The sequence below is a fragment of the Protobothrops mucrosquamatus genome, unplaced genomic scaffold, assembly GCF_001527695.2.
Source record: "Protobothrops mucrosquamatus isolate PMUCROS unplaced genomic scaffold, P.Mucros_1.0 scaffold1287, whole genome shotgun sequence".
NCBI classification, from domain to species: Eukaryota; Metazoa; Chordata; class Lepidosauria; order Squamata; family Viperidae; genus Protobothrops; species Protobothrops mucrosquamatus.
Genome location: NW_015387491.1, coordinates 214,188 through 234,601, shown reverse-complemented (window position 1 = coordinate 234,601; position 20,414 = coordinate 214,188).

The following is a 20,414-nucleotide window of genomic DNA, read 5'->3' as shown; positions in this document are numbered from 1 at the left end:
CCAGATATGAAGACATGAGAAGTTCTTGTAAGTAGCAGAACTGACAGCTGTGAAATATACAACAAAATACATCTTTCCTGTGGGCTGCTGCAATTTGGCCATTTGCTATGCTGACACATCACAACTGCTTTTTATCTTCTTGAGCTTGGCAATGCCAGATGAAGTTCTCCCCACTTCACCTCACAGGGTTTTTTATCAGAAAGGGCTTATCCATGGAGACTATGGGCAATGAACACCTCCTGTAAGTCTGTTGACTTGCTATTGGAAAGTGAGGTCGGTTTTCCCATGGCATGTTGCTAACAAGTATAATTTAACAGAAAGTGCGTAAGAGACTCCATATAGCCACAACACTTCATTTAAAAAATACACCCGGGAAACAAAACAAGGCAGAGATCACTTCCTACAAGAATATGATGCTAGTGTTGAAAAGAACTGCATTCCATTCACAGTTCTTGGAAAGGCATTGTAATAGTTTTAAGAATATCAGAACCTTAGCTTTTCATAAGCATTTAGACCAGGGGTGTCAAACTGCCGGCCCGCAGGCCGGATGCATCATAGCGAAACCGCGCCCACCCCATTGCCAGCAATGGCAAAAAAGTCATGATACATTGCGATACGTCATGTGATGTTGAGAGTTTGACACCCCTGATTTAGACTTTATGATCTTTTTAAAAAAATTAGAGGTGGTTAGAATACCACAAATTAATATTAACTTTCCCTAATACAGGAGTGCAAAACTATTTTCCAACAAAGATACAGTTTTAGAATTGAGTCTGGGGGAGGTGCTCTAAAAAAGGAAAGTAGGAACTCCAAAAGGCAAAAAGTAGGAAGAATCAGGAGAAATTTGATCTATTTTCTGTTTAAACATGATTAAAATTAAATTAACAGATAAGCTATGAAATAAATGAGGAATAATAAATCTAATTGTAAGTTGATTCTTTTACATTTAGTTAATAATATTTCTGTTATGTCACATCATTACACATTACACTTAATGGCAACTTTTGGAAAGATTCCAGTGGCTATATTGAAAGGTTTTAGGACTAAGTGTGGTGAAGAGGCTTAAGTCAATTTAGGTCTCTAAATTGAAGAAACTGGTAGAAGACTTGATGGCCACAAACCACATTTTAGTTTGTTCACCCAGAGCGATGAGGCAATGATTCATAGAGAGTTGAATTCAAAATACTTTATTTTTGTGCAGGCACAAAGTGGACACCTTAAGCTGACAATTTCAGTAAATTCCAACTCAAAAAGAGATGGGGGCACCCTGACACAGGTATGCATTAAAGTTTTTATACCTAAAACCTCTTGTATGAGCTAATATGCAGTTGGTCTTTACTGACCCAGCCTTGCCTGGACCAGGATAGAATACCAGGCCTTCAGATTCACCTTGGTATGCACAAAATTCCAGAGTCAACTTATACATCTTTAAGTAGACCTTTGATATTCTGCCAGTCATGATCAATAAAACTGGACTTGGTGAATCAAGGATCTGAGCAAGTACACTAAAATTCCAGTTGATGCCAGCCTCAAACTCAGTAACAATAGGACAAGACCAAACCATATGGGAATGTTGATTTACGTGTCTTTACAGTTGGTTCATTGTAGCTTACTCAACTTTTTCCGAAGTGTCAGAAATACACAAACATTTTAACTGAATATAGCAAAATTGAGGAGTAGTGAATTTAAAATGTATTTCTGTATTCACTTAAAGAAATATTTAATCAACAGCCAAAATGAGCTAAAGCCAAGGAAAATTCATAGCCAACATTGTTGGAGCAGATCTGTGTCTCTTAGTATTAAATATGTAGAAGTGATGTTCAACGTTTAATAAAAAGAAACAACACTTTAAAAATAACTTAGTGGGCAAAAAGTCCCAAATCCACAGTTGGGAATTCATTTGTTAAATTCACTCCAAAATTATATAGAAGAGAATGCAAGATTTTGAGTTTCTAAACTTTTCATCAGGCAGAGTTACAAAAAGCAAGAGAAGGAAAAAGCATGAATCAAAAAATATGTTAGCGTCCTTTCTGAAATGTAGTTGCCAGACCTGGACACAATACATGTAATCTGACCAGTGCAAGAAACAATGACAAGTCTAAAACATTGATCTATGAGTTTTACAGCACAGATTCAGTCTGAGGCAGTGGAATCTGTACTAGGGCAGGGAGAGGAAGGCAAGAATGATAAAATTGTGCTGTCATGATGGAAGTCCTGCCTCTTTTGTACATATGTTATGATGTCACATGCATGTATGAAAGGAGTGGAGCCAGCAGTACAGTGGTTTTGTTGTTTTGATCAAGTTCTGCAGACGTCCATGAATTCAGAAAAAGGTTTGCAGACAGAATACATTTGTGGATGCATATAACCAAGCCCTGAAACAGAGAAGCCATATGTTCCCAATATTCTGTATTATTCCGGAAAATTGAAAAAAAAAACATATGTGAAGAAGGTAGTGGTGAACCATTTCTGTAACATGCCAAGAAAATTGCATGGAAATGTCTAGATTAAATCACCGGCATAACTGAGCTCAAACTGATGGCAAATTCACTTTTAATAAAAAAAAACATTACTGAGCTGTGGATTTTTGACATTTCCCCCCTGATGTATGAAGGAAAATATGGTTCCTTTTTTGTGAACAAAAAATAATGGCTAAGAATATGGAAATAGTAAATAAGAAAAAGCAAACACTTTTGCTATTTTTTTTCCTCGTAAATGGTTACTGTGGGATGACTGCAATTAGCAACTTTCCTTGAGTGGATATATCAAAGTTAAGCTTGTATTTATATAAGTAGCCTTGGAACACACTTGGTTATATGAGTTCATGTTTGAGCACAGCCCTCAGAAAGAATCACAAGCATATTTCAAATAAAACCAAGGTGTCAGGAATAAGAATGGTCAAGGTTTCTTTTTGAGAAACAGCACAACACTGGACTTCTCTCAATAGGAAGATTTTGTTGTGAGCAGATGTTTTCTTATCCATCTGGTATAGATCTACATTATGGAGGTTATGGGACATGCCTTGAGGGTTTCTTTGTTTGTTTGTTTTTAATGTATTTTACTGGCTTTTTCCTGCCTCAGGACTTCCAAGTACTTCTTATCTTAGGTCATCACTGATTTTCTCTTCTGGAAACAATTATCTCTTTCTCAATGTTGCAGCTACATAAGTGTGTGCTCTGCTCAAGCTATGCAGAGGTAGCATATGCGGCATTGTGGGGAATGATCTCCAGGAATGGCATCTTTTGTGCCACCCAAGGGATTGTTTAAATCTCAGCTAAAACATGCAGACACTATAAATTCCCCCAATTCTCTGAAAATGCATGCCTATGTCCAGTGGTGGGATTCAGCCGGTTCGCACCACTTCAGCAGAACCAGTAGCTAATTTTTGTTGCCCAGGCCCAGAAAGGACTTCCAGAAGCGGCATCCACACAGAGAACCAGTTGTTCACATATTTGAATCTCACCACTACATATGACTCATTTCAACCCTGAGCTACAAATATTCTCCTTCATTGATATGTCTTTGGATCATACATTTGGGAAGTCTGGAAGCTGGTATCCAAACACATCTTCAGGGTGACCCATTGGGAAGGCTGCTGTAAAGTTTGCATTGTAGGACATTTGTTGGGAAGTTGAGATGGTCCTTTCCTCTTCCCATTTTTTAAAAAATGAAACAGGCTATAACAGTTTTTGGGTCTCTGAAAGCGATGGAAATGAGCTTCTACTGAGATATTTTACACCAGAAAGGTATTCAAATTGCCATCTGTTTTTAACAGCTCAACTTCTAGAAAGACAGTCTGTCCAAGTTAGCTAATCCCAACTGGGTTTATCTCTTTTTTGCCGGTATCTGAAATATGCACAAGGTTAGGCCAAATCACAGCAGGGGATAGCATGTTTGCATATGCATGAGGAAGTTGAGCTGGCCAGCTCACAAACTAGCTTCTTTCATAGAGATTCATAGGAGCATAAGATACTGCCTTATATGGAATCAGTCAGCCCACTTTTTTTTAATAGCTTCAGCATAGTGCCTACAGAATCCTTTTCCAAGTTGGTGTCCTCCAGGTTAGATTATGCCATCTGTGTTGAAAATAAGCATCTGTGATTTTTGAATGTGAATGCTTATATATTTTTCCCTACATACCATGCAAATGAATATATAATATCTGGCAGCAATTCATAAGATTTTTTAAAATATGTTATCTTTGTTTCATTTGTCTTTTATCTTTTTCATACATCGTTCCAAAGTTATACTGTAGAAAAAATGTATAAATAAAATGACAGTGTGTGTGTTTTGCATTAAAATGCTTTTGCTAATTTCTGGATTGGGAAGTCCTGATATCACTCATAGATGGGCTCTTGCAATGATCTCTGTATGGGGCTGACCTTGAACACAACCCAGGAGCTACAGGTGGTCCAGAATGTGATGACAAAAGTTGTGATGGGCATTCTTTGGCACACCTATGTACCACCTCTGTTGTGTGAACTGCACTGGTTTCTACTAAGTTTCCAGGAACAATTCAAGCAGCTAGTTGTTATTTATAAAGTCTTATGTGGCATTGGCCCTAGATGTTTGTGGGATCATCTGCCTCAAATGATGCCTACCTGTCCAGTAAGATCTGATAGATCTGATATGTTCTGATTCCCTTCCATTAAATAGTGTCATTTTATGGGACCCAGAAGGTGTGCCTTCTCTGTTATGATACTTGCCTTCTGCAACAATTTTCCCCCTGCGGATCTTTAGAGCCCTGGCTTTGCTGTCCTTCAGGAGAACTTTGAAGACTGGCTCTTCCTCCCTGTAAAATTACTGGTTATATGGCACTGTGTTGTTTTGATGCCCCATAATGCACTCATTCTGTTCTTAAGGACTGTGTTTTACCTGCTTGCCAAAATAATATCTAGCTATGATGAATCGGTAGTCTAGAAAAAAAATCTCCTCCTCCTCCATTGTTTCTGTTCTATTCTGTTGTACTGCAATGTCCACTATCTTGGCTTTTTTGTCTTTCTTACTGACAGTTGCAAGTGCGGTGTTATGTGGCAGGTGCTTGTCTGTCTGAATTCTGAAGTCCCAGAACACTTTAGTGTCTTCATTTTCTATTCTTTTGTCTATTTTGTGGTCCTACCAGTTCTTATATGCAGGCAAATGGTATTTCTTGCAGAACTTCAAGTGCACCATTGTTGCTGCTTTGTCATGCCTTTGTTTGTAGTAAGTCAGTATAATCTTCTTGCAGCAGCTAAGTGGTCCACTGTTTCTTCAGCTTCTTTGCAGAATTGGCATTTTCTTTCTGTTGCTGTCATCTCAATTCTGGCATTGCATGAATTTATTATTAAGGCTTGTACTTATACAGCCAGAATTAGCCTTTCTTCAATTTTTCTACTCTTACCAATTGCCAGGTCTTCTTGTTATCTGCTTTGCCTACATTTTTTTTAATGTACTGCCATATAATACTTTGCTTTGCTATGTCCCTTTTCTAATTCTTCATTTGGTCTTTCTTATAGGCCAGTTTGACCTCTCCAGTATTCAGTTCATGGTGTACTAGCTTCAGTGTATATTCATCACTGCCCTTCAGATATTCTTCCTATGTGCCCTTTTTTTCTTTTTAAACTGTGTAGTGTATTTTCAATATTCCATGCCCACCTATCTTTTTTTAACTAGATGTTAACTAATCCTCAATTCTGCCTCCTTGAAGTATGTTGTCAGATCTCAGGAACTCTGAAATCTATCGCAGTCCATGTTGACTTGGGCAACGAATGATTCGATATGGATTTCTGTAAATTATGTCTCACCATATTGTTTATGGGAGAGATACTCTTTGTCTGACTCCTCTGATGAGAACTTTTTATTATCAGTGAGCCTTTGGCATCATCCTCACACCACACCAAACTAATGCCTCACTAGGGGTCATCATCATTGTTGTGATCCCTCTCATCCTAATTAATAAACTCCCTTTTTATGACCCCGTGATCCCTTAATATGCAGTGGAAATCTTTATAATCTTTATAATATTGTTCAAAGGTAAGGCACACTGTTCAGTAGGCCCTTGATTTATATTATTTTATATAAAACTGTAAAAATGTTTATGTCTATCATCTCTCTCTTTCTTTCTTGTCTATTTATAAAACAATGAAGAAAAAAGAATGAAAGAAAAAAGGCAGCAAAAGCTGCAAAATGTGTTATATGCATGTATGAATAACTGAAATTGTTGATATATTTCCTGTGGATCATTGGGTTCAATTATTTATTACTATTTATGATGATGATTGCTATGAAAAAGCATCTGATCCCAAAGTGGTTTACAAAATATGAAACAAATAAAATATAAGGTAAAAAGCAGTAAATGAAAAACAATATGTCTGAAGGCAAAATGAAAGAGCAGAGGTGCTAATACCATGAATGTTTTTGAACATTAGTGTGAAGATGACAACCTGTTCTGGAGGGCAGCAACTTAGTTACACCACCTGTTTCCTTTCCAATTACCTCTCTTCATTTATTTCAATCCAGTGATTGTTACTCCAGTTCCCCTCCCTTCCCTGCCAGTGCAGCTACGTTTTCCTGTTAATTCATTTTGTTCTCAACACATGTGGATCTTAGCAACTAATTATGCTGATCCAGCAATCAACCAGAATTTGTTTAACTCTGTTTTGTTGAATTATCCACAATTGGCTTCACACAATTATCATAAATCATATTTTCATAGGCCGGCTTGGTGGTTGACCATTCAGATAACTAAATCCAACTCGTTGCTCAGGGTTAGAATCCAAGGTATTTATTTTATTTATCCAGTTTTTATCTGGCCTCTTGTTTCCTCTTTCAGGCAAGATGGAGCCCATCAGCTCATTTTGTCAAATTGCTGAACTGTTTTTACTTTAAAAGACTTTGCCTACATTGGCACAACTGGTGATTGATTCATTCATTATGTGCCATCAAATTATTTTGATTCCTAATAATTACATAGCTAACCAGCATTGCTTTCTGAAGAAACTGGGGGAATGAGAAAACTTGGATTGTCATTCTTAGGATTCATAGAATTGAGGAAGATACCATTCAGTCTTCTTCTAAGGGCACATGTTTCAGCATTTTTGCTGAAGAAACAGCAGTCTAGTTCTCATTAATGCCTAGAAGGAATTTATTTTATTTATATCCCACTTTTATTCTTTTATAAATAACTCAAGGCAATGACATATCCAACAAAACTTCCTCCTCCTATTTTCCTCACAACGAACTTATGAGGTGGGTTTGGCTGAGAGTGAGTAACTGGCCCAAAGTCACCCACCTGGCTTTCATGGCTAAGATGGGAACTCATTATCACCTGCTTTCTAGACTGGTACCTTAACCACTGGCCCAAATTGCCTTGGAATCCTAGAGGCTCCTGTTACTACAATAGGAAAGCTTGTTTATATGGACATGGACAAACAATAATCTAAGAATCTGCTCACTTATAAGAAAGAAGGAGAGGGAGAAGTTGCATGGATGTAAGTTCAGAATAACATCTATCATATCTGTGTAAAATTTTGAACCCACTGTGAGACATACATTTTAAAAGCTTTTCTGGAATGCAGCATTTTCATTAAGGATAGGCAAATGCATTGTTTAGATTCACCTACGATATATTAACAAGGAACTGAAAATTCCCAAGAATCAAACATTCAGGATAATTTCTATGAAATGGTTAGTTGGGTTGATTTTAAAAAAGGTTTTTTTCCTTGTTTCAGAAAGTTACAGTTGTCTGCTCTTTGTGCTGTCTCATCAGCTTTGAATTTTCAATGGTTTCTGAATTATTTGTTGTCGTGCAGCATAAATAAATGACTTTGTCTGGAGAGCAATGAGTATAAACATGTCATAATTGAGGCTGTCAGCTGTAAATGGATTTGTAAAGTTTTAAATCAGTCATACCAATTTACTTATAAATAAAATATATTAAAAGTATATTAAATTCAATTTAATCTATAGAATTGCCTTCCAGTTTGGTACCACCAGACACGTTGAATTATAACTTCCATCATCCTAGCCAGCCATCAGAGATGCTGTCATTAAAAATGAATATAGCTATTCCACCTAGAACAATTATTTTAACAGATTAAAAATACAGTCGCTTTATTGTAAGCAGAGCAGTTGGTTGTAATGAATATTGAAGGGTTGTTTTTTTTAACTTTCATAGGTGTTGGCTCAATCGTGCTAGTGCATTTGATGAGTGATTATATTTCTAATAAGAAGGGTTGCTTATTTTTTTTTTCTATTAGTATTTGATTCTCTTGGGTCACTTGGCAGATGGCAGAATATGAATTTCATAGATTTATATTGTCAACCCTGGCCCAAGTCTTTCTATAAGCTTCTGCCATTCTATTGCAGGGAGAGAAAAACTGTTTTCCAATCTCATGGAATTGTTGGTTGAGTATTTAGTTGGGATAATAAGTGAAAACCATCTTCGGAATGTCTTTTATGCATTTATTCCTTTTTTAAAAACAAAATCTGCTCCAATCCATAGACACATGCTTTTTGCTGCCTTCCTTGACTTCAAATACTAAAGATGGCTGGACTCCATACAACTGAGATCAGCAAAAGAATTTGGAGGACTCTGACCCAAATAATTTGCCTCTGGCTCCTGCCGCATAGCCTGTTTAATTCATTCTCTTCTTTCCTGGCTTTCTACAAAAGTAAGACAATTACCAGAACACAGACACCTTTGTAGCTGTGCCTTGGTGAAAGCCCAATTAATTTTGCTGCATTTTAAAGTAATATATGCATTAGAGATGGCAGCTTACTGTGTAGCGCATTGTTTTGTACTTACTTATTTAGAAAAGCTTGCCTCTGTCTTTTAATTAAAAGGAAGATTTTGCTTTCAGATTCTTTTGGGAGGAAAAGTTCCTTCAGAAAGCCAGCTCTGGTGCTCCACCAGCTGAAACCCTCATGGGTGCTCTACAGTGTCACTGCCACTGAAGGGAAAAAAGAGAAAAGCAAATTGCATGTGATAATTAGCCTCCTCCCAAATTTATATTTCTGGTGCTAATTGCTGGGCTAAGTGAAGCTCTAGTTTAGCCACAGATGAATCAGCTAAACAAACACAGAGGCAACCAAAACACACAGATGTGCTTCTGTCTCCAAATCTGCATACTAATTATTGTTTGCAGTCTTCAAAATACCCCACGCCTGCTCCCTTTCTCACTCCTTGATTACTTCAGTACAAAGAGATAACAGCAATCAACACTTCACAGTGTTCAGAAACAGGTTGGTCAACAGCAAGGACAATAAATAAACACCCACAGATGAATGTTCTTTCTAAAGTTCCTCTCCACAATACAATACTTAAGAATCTTCCTTTCTGGATAAAATATCTTCAAGTTATTTCAACATGATTTGGCCATGTCAATGATTAGCTGCAGCCTCGATTGCCATGACCCCACCTTGCAATATGGCTTTAAGAAATGTTTTTCACCGTATTCAAAATAAGGCAAAAAGGCAAGAGCATAATTAGATATGGATTGAGAGTAAGGGCTGGAAGAGTGATGTTTCCCTGATGGCCACTGAAGACTGCATTACTGAATTTCTAAGAAGTTTGTGAATAGTCACAACTTTCACATATGATAAGGAAGGGATTTTGAGGAGTTGGGAAGGCCTTATATGCAACCAAATTCTAGTTTGAGGGAGGAGAGACCCTGGCTTTTTAGCAAGAACAGCCAATAAATGAATGCATTTCAGAACAAGGTTAGAAGGCATATATTTATAACTATAGAATCCACAAATAAAGGCATAGATCATTAGAACTGCTCAGGGCAGGAGTATGAAAGGTACAACAGTTCCATCATCCCCAAACCACAGGGATGTAACAAGAAATCAGATGACCTTTTGGAGGAAAAGTTTTATGTTAACCAGGTTCTGCCCAATCTTGACACATATGAAAAGGGGAAGGCTTGGCCACCACTCCAATTATTTTTATCCAACCCATGGACACTTATGTCTGAGGAATTCCAAATAGATGAAACTGACTTCCTGATGTCTCCTGTTAGTCCAGACATGTCAAACTCGCGATGTCATGTGATGTTGCGCAATGTATCTGGACTGTTTTGCTATTGCCGGCAATGGGGTGGGTGCGGCTTCTGCGTGACATGTCCGGCCCGCAGGCCAGAAGTTTGATACCCCTATAGTTAGTCAGTGGGGCTTATGATCAGTAACTATTTCAAGAGTCTGGAACTAAATGATCAATACATTATGGTCTCCCACAGATGTTGTAGTTCCCAGCCAGCTGTAGTCCATTTTGAGGAGGACAGCGGGATATAGCCCAGACACACTGTTTTGCTAATTGTTACTTATTGTTTTGCTATATATTGTGAGTCACCAAGAGTCTGGTGGATGTAAATGTGATAAATAAATAAATGTGTGTGTCTGTGTATGTGTATGTTGGTGATTATGTAGGAATGACATGCTAATCTGCCCTGAAATCTAGATGTTTCTGTGTGAGTTTCAAGAGTATTTTTGCCTCAGAAAGAAAAAAAAAGGTTAAATTGTAAATCATGCTTGAGGATGCTTATGCAGAGATTTACTGGAATCCAAGCTGCCAGGATAAATCCTCATAGCATATTCACAGTATTTTATGAAGACACCTCAGATTTTGTAGGCAGAGGAAGGAACAGGGGTATTTGCTGGGAGGTCTATGAAGGAAGTCAAAAAACACCAATGACCTCCCACTTCCATTCATCCAGAAGGTGACCAATACTTCTTGCTTTACACCAGGGATGGGCAATTAGTTTCCCCAAGGGACCCGATGAGAAACTAGGACTGTTGTGGAAGGCCAAACTAGTAGACCGAACTTAATTCTGCTCAAAAAAGCAGTAAATTATATGGTTTTGATTACTGTGAAGGTCTGTAGGCACACACACACATGCACATATGTGCATTCAAAAAATAGCAGTTGCCTTCAAAATAAAAGCAATGCAATTGTATTGTGTGCATGGTGTACACTTATTTACATTTGATTTTTAATTTCTGATTGACCTCACAAGGGCTGGACAGGGACAACACTGTTTCATACATAGGGACAGTGTATGAAATATAATCATGGGTTACAATGTAAAGCAGATCTGGGCATTTCACATTCCCCCCTCCAGGCCACATCCAGCCTTTTGGCTGGCCTATCCAGCCCAGGTGAGGTCAATCAGAAATTAAAAATCAAATGTAAATAATCATGACAATGCCTTCCTGGATTATGCCTAATCTGTTCCCCCCATCTCCTGATTGTTTAAAAGTGCTTGTCAACCTGGAAAGTGTTATTTTAATTTTCTTTCATGCCCTGGGGTGTAACCCCAACTCAAGATCAGTGTGGAAAATGTAAATAACAGCTCCTAAAACTAGCCATTTGTTACTATTGCCAAGGAATTTAAAAGAATCCCAGAAAGGATGGAGTCATCTGAAGACGTTTTGTCCAGTGGCCCTACAGAACTAAAGTTAGCCCTGAACTTATCTTCCATGAATTTGTTAATCCTTTCAACATATCATATAGAGTATAGACTAAAAGGCTTTGATAATGCTTCAGAAGTGCCCTTATGAGTTTCTAGAGAGGATGTGAAAACTTCAGAGCCACTAAGAGTTGGAGGCAGAAGATTAGGATAGCAGCAAAGTATCTTGGGTTCAGCTCCTTAGTCTTGAAGATTGCAGGCTCTGTCACCTACATCCACACTTTCCTTTATTATATTTATAAATTAAAAAGAAAGTTTACCTAAAGTGTTCTCCTTCTTGAAATGGAGGGCAAAAAGACCATGGATATACCCATAATGTGAAGAAACCAAGCAGACCATGCAGGACATCTAATGTTAGCATGCAAGGTGAGATTGCATTTGGAAATCATGTAGCACATACAATTCTGCCAGCATCACAGTTCTCTGATCTCCAGGATCTATTTCCCAAGGAATCTGTCCCACTCTGTTTAATGGCCAGACTGGTTTTGCTTCTCCAAACTGCTTAGAAGAATGGCAGAATAAAAACAGAAGGTAAAACTCACTTCATTGGGAATTGATAATCATTTATGACGATGATGTTCCTATTGATTTTTAATGATTATTTGTAATGGCTTAATTCAGGGGTCTTCAAACTTGGCCCTTTTATGACTTGTGGACTTCAACTCCCAGAATTCCTCAGCCAGGCACGCTGGCTGAGGAATTCTGGGAGTTGAAGTCCACAAGTCATAAAAGGGCCAAGTTTGAAGACCCCTAGCTTAATTACTCACATATTTATTGCCCTGTATTCTGCCTTAAGGATGGCGCATCATCATTGATGAAACTATGAATTCTGAATTGTACCACAAAATGTCAAGGTCCATGAATTGAAACTCAAGAGAAAGAGGGTCATGCAGCAAGTTTATGATCCCCAGACATACGAATCGTACAACCAAAGAAAGCAGATGTTATACAATAATGTTATGGAATGGCCAAGTCAATGTCTGTCTTTCATCCTATAGAAATATTGTGGAAGGACCTGAAGCAGGCAGTTTATGCAAGGAAGCCCACCAGTATTCTTGAATGGAAGCTGTTCAATAAGGAGGAATGGACCAAATTCTTCCAAGCTGATACAGGAGTGAACCACAGTTATTGGAAATGCTTAGTTGCAGTTATTGTTGCCCAAGAAGGGCACACCAGTTACTGAAAGCAAAGTGTCATATACTTTTTATCACATACAAATTTATAGTTTTGGGTCATTTGTCTCAATAAACAAATGAATAAGTATAACGTCCCACAGATGCTTTTTCAAAAGGCAATTGGACTTTGTTTTTTTCTTGAAGATGTTTTGCTTCTCATCCAAGAAGCTTCTTCAGTTCTGGATGAAAAGCGAAACATCTTCAAGAAAAAAACAAAGAAAGTCCAGCTGCCTTTTGAAAAAGCATCTGTGGGACAATGGTGAATGACTGAGAATCTCCATAGACAATGAACAAGTACAGGTAGTCCTTGATTTGTCACCACAATTGAGCCCAAAATTTATATTGCTAAGTGAGACATTTGTTAAGTTTTGCCCCATTTCATGACCTTTCTTGCCACCGTTGCTAAGTGAATCACTGCAGTTGTTAAGTTAGTAACATGGTTGTTAAATGAATCTGGCTTCCCCGTTGACTTTGGTTGTCAGAAGGTCCCAAAAGGGGATCATATGACCCTGGGATGCTGCAACTGTCATAAATATGAATCAGTTGCCAAAAGTCTGAATTTTGATCATGTGACCATGGGGATGCTGCAATGGCCGTAAGCGTGAAAAATGGTCATAAATGACTTTTTTCAGTGCCGTTGTAACTCCAAATGGTCACTAAATGAACTGTTGTAAGTTGAGGACTACCTGTATAATGTGTTGGTTTACTTGGGTTCTTTTTATCTAATTTTAAGACTTGTGTGGGGAACAGATCACCTTTTAGGTCATATTTTTTGCAGAACTGCTGAAAATTCTGAAGGATTCACACACTTTTAAGCACCACTGTATTTGCAGCATGCAAGTTATTCCTTGCCACTGAAAAGGTGCATAAGTGAATGTGCCCTTAAATATATATATATATTTAAAATATTGGAGAACTCATCCACAGTTTTAAAGAAAAAGGTGAGGCCGTTATAGAATTGTGAATAGGAAAACACAGCACTGTCACCCATTAGGGTTCAGACAATGTGTGCTGGTCTACCTTGGTGATTTATGACAGAATGTACAAACAATTTCACTGAAAAAGAATTGTGATTAATTTTTATTCATTTGGCCTGATTCTATATTCACACAAGAGAACAAATATATTTTGTTTTGTTTACATTAAATACATTAAACAATACATTTTGCTTAATGTATTGCATGTACCATGCAATCTTCTAAATCAGGGGTAGGCAACCTTGGCTCTTTTATGACTTGTGGACTTCAACTCCCAGAATTCCTGAGCCAGCCAGTTGAAGTCCACGAGTCATAAAAGAGCCAAGGTTGCCTACCCCTGTTCTAAACCATCCTTGACTAGAAGCCATCCAACCCATTTGCAAAGTTCAGAAATGAAAAGGAGCCATGGTGGTACAGTGGTTAGAATGCAGCATTGCAGGCTAACTGCCAACTGCCAACAGTTTGATCCTGACTGGCTCAAGGTTGACTCAGCCTTCCATCCTTCTGAGGTTAGTAAAATGAGGACCCAGATTATCAGGGGCAATATGCTGACATTATAAACCACTCAGAGTGCTATAAAGCACTATGGAGCGGTATATAAATCTAAGTGCTATTGCTATTGTTATGTAACTGAACCAAAACACTGATTTAAAGATATGCATAAACAACACACAGGGCATCCAAATAAATAAGACCCTTTTGTGTAGTGGGCAGTACAAGATGGTTTATAACAATTAGCTATGCAAGGTCTCCAGGCTATTCTTGAATTCTGAAATGAAATATATTTCATGCTAAGTAACCACTGGAGCTTAGAAGGGGGGGTGGGAGAAGCAGAGATTGGTTTATGTGAAGAATTTCCCCTTTTTTCCACATCTGGTCCTCATAAAACAGCAACCAGCAAAATGCTTGAGATCCAATTTCTTCATCAGCTGCTTGGAGATGAGATTCTACCGGTGTGGGGTGGGGAAAAAGTTGTTCTCTTAGAAAAAGAGAGACACTGCCTCCATATTAAAATACCTTTCTGATTCTTATTTTCTCCTTGAAAATCCTTGCTTCTTTTCTCTTGTCTGCCTTGCTGGTCCTATCTACCAAATGTGGTATAAGTTCTCCAGAAAAAAATATTTTCCTGTGGCAATGGGTTGTCTTGTTAATAGAATGTCTTCATGCTACTGTCATCCTGGCCTAGTCAGCCCAATATTTGTGGTTTCTTGTCTGGTTGTTTTTCAGAACCCTTAGACATCTGGCTTAGTAGTCATGGCATTCCTGCAGCTGTTCTAAAAAGATAAATTTCCACTATCTATGCTTGTGGCCTTTTGAGAGGATTTTGTTCATGGGTGCCTTTTCTCATTCTCCCCTCCCCTCATTTCACTTCTGCAAAATTTTTGCCAGGCAAATAGCAATTATATGCACATCCCATTGAAAATCTGTTTTGGAAGTTGCAGAGCCAAGAGTGGTGACTTCTGGGAATTGTAGTTTAACCACATTTGAAGGATCACTGCAAGGAGGGCATGAATATAATGCAAATATTTAAATCTACATCTAGCTGACCATGTGGAGCAGAAAAGTTAGGACTGTTACCATCAGTTTAATCCTCTATTCCACAATTTGGAGTCCCCCCCCCACTGGGTTTCATAAAGATCTACCCCAGGGGACATATAACTTTTAATCATGAGATCTGTATTCTTGCAAAATGTGATGCGCACAGGTCACACTGCTGATAGATTTGAGAAGCAGAATTATTTAATCTTGGCAGAATTCTCAAAGTGACACTGAAAAACACAACAGTAAATCTGACAGTTGAATATGGACCAGACCATTTGGGAGAAGGGACCAAATAAAGTGTGTGTGGGGGGGGAAAACCCAAACATAACAGATTTTAGTTTGTTCGCGAGTTTGCTTAAGTGGCTGCTTCCTGCCTGACAAGGGAGCCTGACAAGACACAGAGGCTTTGTGAAATATTTCATGCTCACCTGATAGCCTCCATTTGGTTGCAGCAAAGAAGATGGTGACATTTTTGGCTGGATTTGTATGACCTCTGAAGTCTAAACGTTTGGCCCAATAATCCTGTGTCCACACCCATCCCCATCTCCTTCAGCTCCTGAACAAAGCTTTGACCTAATATTATCCAAACCCTGAGGAGCCAATCTAGATCAACCAGACTTTGTACCCCATGTGAAAGTAAAAAGACAATACGTGCGTGCTTGTTGTCTATGGAGATTCTCAGTCATCCAGGTCATGGTTGTCCCAAACATGCTTTTTTAAGAGGCAATTGGACTTTCTTCGTTTTTCTTTGAAGATGATTCGCTTCTCATCCAAGAAGCTTCTTCAGCTCTGACTGGATGGTGGGGGGAAATGGAAGGATTTATATTCCTTGCAGATAGCTGATCAGTAGCATTCTTTTAGATAGTCTTTGAGGTCACTTGGAAGTATCTGTGTCCTCAAGGGCACCTCAGTGGTGCAAACTGATGTGGAGCCTTCTTGGGCAGTTTTTAATTGGGTTCTTTCAATTGAAGTTTGTGCTTAAAAATGACTGGAATATTTTTACAAAGACATGTTTTTAAAAACTTTGTTTTTGAGTCTGGGAATCCTGGTGGTTGATAGATACAGCATAGATATTCTGGAACCTCTGATCAAGAGGCAAAGTTCTAGGGTTAGAAAAATGGCTCACCAAATTTTTCTCAAATTCTTGTAGAACCTTCCATCCAGTCTTGAAAATCTGAAGAAGCCACAGGGAGAAAGACCCTTGAGCACCTGACGGTTAGTGATAGGACCAACAGCTCCAAACTCTCCCCTTTTTGTCAATGGTTTTCTCTATACAGATGTGATGATAGGCATTAGCTCAGTGGTTCTCAACCTTTTTAATGCCGCGACCCCCAACCGGTCGTAAGTCGAGGACTAAACCGGTCGTAAGTCGAGGACTAAACCAGTTGTAAGTCGAGGACTACCCAACTGGTCGTAAGTCGAGGACTTTCCCTGCCCGAGAGCGCCGTGCATGCGTGGTTCTGCCCCCTGCGCCAGCCAAGGCGTAGCTGGCAAGCGGCAGAGACGGAGCAGGCCGACCACCAGCTGGCCCAGCCCAAGAGAGGTAAGGCACCTGCCGGAAAAGGGGAAAAAATGGCGGACAGCCTTGCTTGGCGACCCCCGTGAAATGGTCGATCGACCCCAAATGGGGTCACGACCCATAGGTTGAGAACCGCTGCATTAGCTGGTTTTGAAAGATCCCCATTCTGATCATAACAAAGGAAAGGGGTGGAGAGTTTACTAATCTTGACCTTCTTTTCTCCTCCAGGCCCCTCCTCATGTAAGGTTAACAGAAAAAACAGCTTGCAGACTAGAAGAGACTATGATGAAGGACACAAGTATATATTTGAATCTGCACTTAATTATTTGAACCAATGTTTTAAAAAGCACCGTGGGTTTAAAACAGAGCCCAGAGTGAGATAACTTCAGATATTTAGCCTATCCATCGACTATTTACCCATTTGCAAAGTCTTAGCCAGAGTTGAATAATGATTATAATCTATTCGGTATTTGCTGTAGTTGCAAATAGACAAATGAAAGGGTTAAGTTAAAAGAAGACTGCAAATATTTTCAGAAATACAAGAGTTTTAGACAGCAAGGCTGGCAGTTTTGGCAAACATTTTCTTAAGAAGAGGAGGACTGACTGTGTTCACATAACACATATAAGAAGCATGTGGGTTGTCTCTGCATAATACATTAGCCTAAAACATGCATGGTTAGCTTAAAAGTGTATTTGTGTGATCCCTGGCAAGACTGAGACGATGACCCCACTGCTGCGGGGTTGCCTTTCCTAACAACAAAGTACAATTTCAAAAACTCATCAAACTTCAAGCTAGGAAAGAAAGTCTGGACTTCCTCAGTGATCTTTTTAGCTGGCTGATCCCTATTCAATGTAGCATCGTGATCTTGGATGTCTGGTTTTTTTTTACCCATTCCTATGGAGTGACAAAGAGGAATGAAATTAAGGACCATGTTCTTCTCACTCCCATGTCTGTGGAAGTGTCTTCCTCTCCCATCATACAATATCCCAAATTCAGAATCAAACATGTCTGTCTTAGTTTCCAATATTCCCTTATATCCCCTCCATTGCTATTCCTTCTTTGGTGGGAGGGGAGGAGAAAAATCACTATTGTTAAAAAAAAGAAGAAAGAAAAAGAAAAGCCACAGGCACTAATTAGTGTACAAAGTGTGTAACATTTGCTTCATTGTGATAGCCTTGCCAGATTGATTTGGGTTGTTTTTTAAAACAGCTGCCACATTGCAGCTTTGATCACAATCCTTTGCAATTTGGGACAGCCCTATGTTCAAAGGACTCTTCTTTCTTCAGTCTCCTTCATCTCCTCAGCCCACTTGTCCCTTCTCCCCTGGGAAGCCACTTTCCCCGGCATTACATCGGCAACTGGCTATAAAAATGGCATAGCCTTAGTGTCAGAGTGTGGAGACCTAGAGCCTCAAATATTACCAAAGGAGGCCTCTGGCATCCCTCAGCCTCGTTTCAAGGGCAACTGGGAATGGGAGCATAGCTTCCTATTATACAATTCTACATTGAGTTATAACTAATTACCTAACCACTAAGACAAACTGCAACTTATATGTTTGATTAAAACAGTGGTTCTCAACCTTTTTAATGCCACGACCCCCAACCGGTCGTAAGTCGAGGACTAAACTGGTCGTAAGTCGAGGACTAAACTGGTCGTAAGTCGAGGACTAAACCGGTCGTAAGTCGAGGACTTTCCCTGCCCGGGAACGCCGCACATGCGTGGTTCCGCCCCCTGCACCGGCTGAGGCGTAGCTGGCAAGCGGCAGAGACAGAGCAGGCCGACCACCAGCTGGCCCAGCCCAAGGGAGGTAAGGCACCCGCCAGAAAAGGGGGAAAAAATGGCGGACAGCCTTGCTTGGCGACCCCCGTGAAATGGTCGATCGACCCCAAATGGGGTCGCCACCCATAGGTTGAGAACCGCTGGATTAAAATAAGCATATACTGTATGTCCTTCCTTCCTTTTTTCCTCCCTCCCTCCCTTTTTCTTTCCTGCCTTCTCCCTCCCTCCTTCCCTCCCTCCCTTACAAACGTGTTATATGTATATATGTCTTCTGTGACATCAATTCTATTTCAATCTAATGACTCTAGGCAGAGCAAACATTTGGTGGGGACATCCCCTATTTGGAAGTGCTTTGTCTGACATTGATTTTAATGTCCTTTTTGTCAGCAAGTTCATTCAATTCCGCAGAACTATAGAATTACCCAGAATTTTACATACATTTTGTATGTCACAGCTAGTTGGTCTTATTTATCTGCTCCAATTCAATTCAATCTTTATTACAGACATGGACCAGCACAGTTACTTGCTCTTTGAAGGGTATTGTGTTGGTTTACTGTTGTTATTATATTTTAATCATCATACTGCATTTTATTATTTCCTGTGCATACATACATGTTTGGAAAAATGCAGCCTGGGATCCTAGATCACATTATCAGACTAAACATATCATGGAAGGAACTTCCACTGTTCATTGGCAAGAGGGAACAAGCAACATTTTACTCTTTAGGTGACATGATTATAGCCATAATTCTGGTTTATATAAATATATGCATGTGGGTGGCCATATAAAAATGAGTGATAAATAAATAAAAACCATGTTTTTATGGCTCATGACAATGAAATGGGAGCTTCTGACGGGAGGCAGGAGTTATGAATACCAGTTGTTACTGAATACCATAGTATTAATAAGGAATAGAAATGTAATAATAAGGGGGAATCTATTTGAACTATTTTTGGGGTTTCTGTAAAACACATGCTTCTCCACTGTGGAACAAGAAGCTGGATTAGGATCATACAATCTGAGTGTTGGCAGGAGACACTAGACCATTAATCCCATCCCTGCTTAGCACTGAAATCCAAATTAAAACATCCCTGAAAGATGGCTATCTAACCTCCATGTGAATATATTCAATGAAGAAGATCCACCACTTTCTGAATGCTTGGTTCCACTGCAAAGTCTTCTGTAGTAACAACAACAACAAAAAATATCAGGTTGTCTTGATGTCACTCCTTGTGACTTTGATGGACAAAGACATGCAGATAAGGAAATGATCTGTCATTGCTTTCTCCCCAAGTGTATTTTTAACCCTCCCTCCCCTCCTGGCTGACCTCCCATCCCAATACTAACCCTAGTTGACCTTGCTTACCTTTCTACCACTTACTAATAGTTCAAAAGCTGCTACTTTCTTCTCTTCCACTTGTGGCTCCCAGTCTGCTCCCTATCAAATGACCAAATGATCCAACAGATATTAGATGCTTGGACTTCCATAAAATCAGAGATGATAAAGACTTTTGACAATCAGACTTGGTTTTCTCCTAGCCTTCTATTTTTTCCTTATCAGATAACAAAGGAGTGTTAACTATTGTGCTGAATGTTGTGGCATTGATCTGAATTAATCATCACACTCCTCAAGCCCATAATGGCATGTAAAATCCAGTCAGGACAATTTTTTAAAACCTTAGAAACTCTAAAAGGATATTTTAGAAATCCTTTCAGTGAGTGATGAATAAAAAGAAATAGATAGATAGCAGAGATTCAGAGTAAATAAAGCAATACATGTGGGGAAAATGTATACAGATGAATGAAAGGCAGAAAGGCAGAAAGAAGAAAGGCAGAAAGAGTGAATGAAAGAGAAAGAAAGAAAGAAAGAAAGAAAGAAAGAAAGAAAGAAAGAAAGAAAGAAAGAAAGAATTTCATACAGAAACAGATGAGACTAACTAGGAATTGGGGTTCTGATCCTCACTAACCCTTCT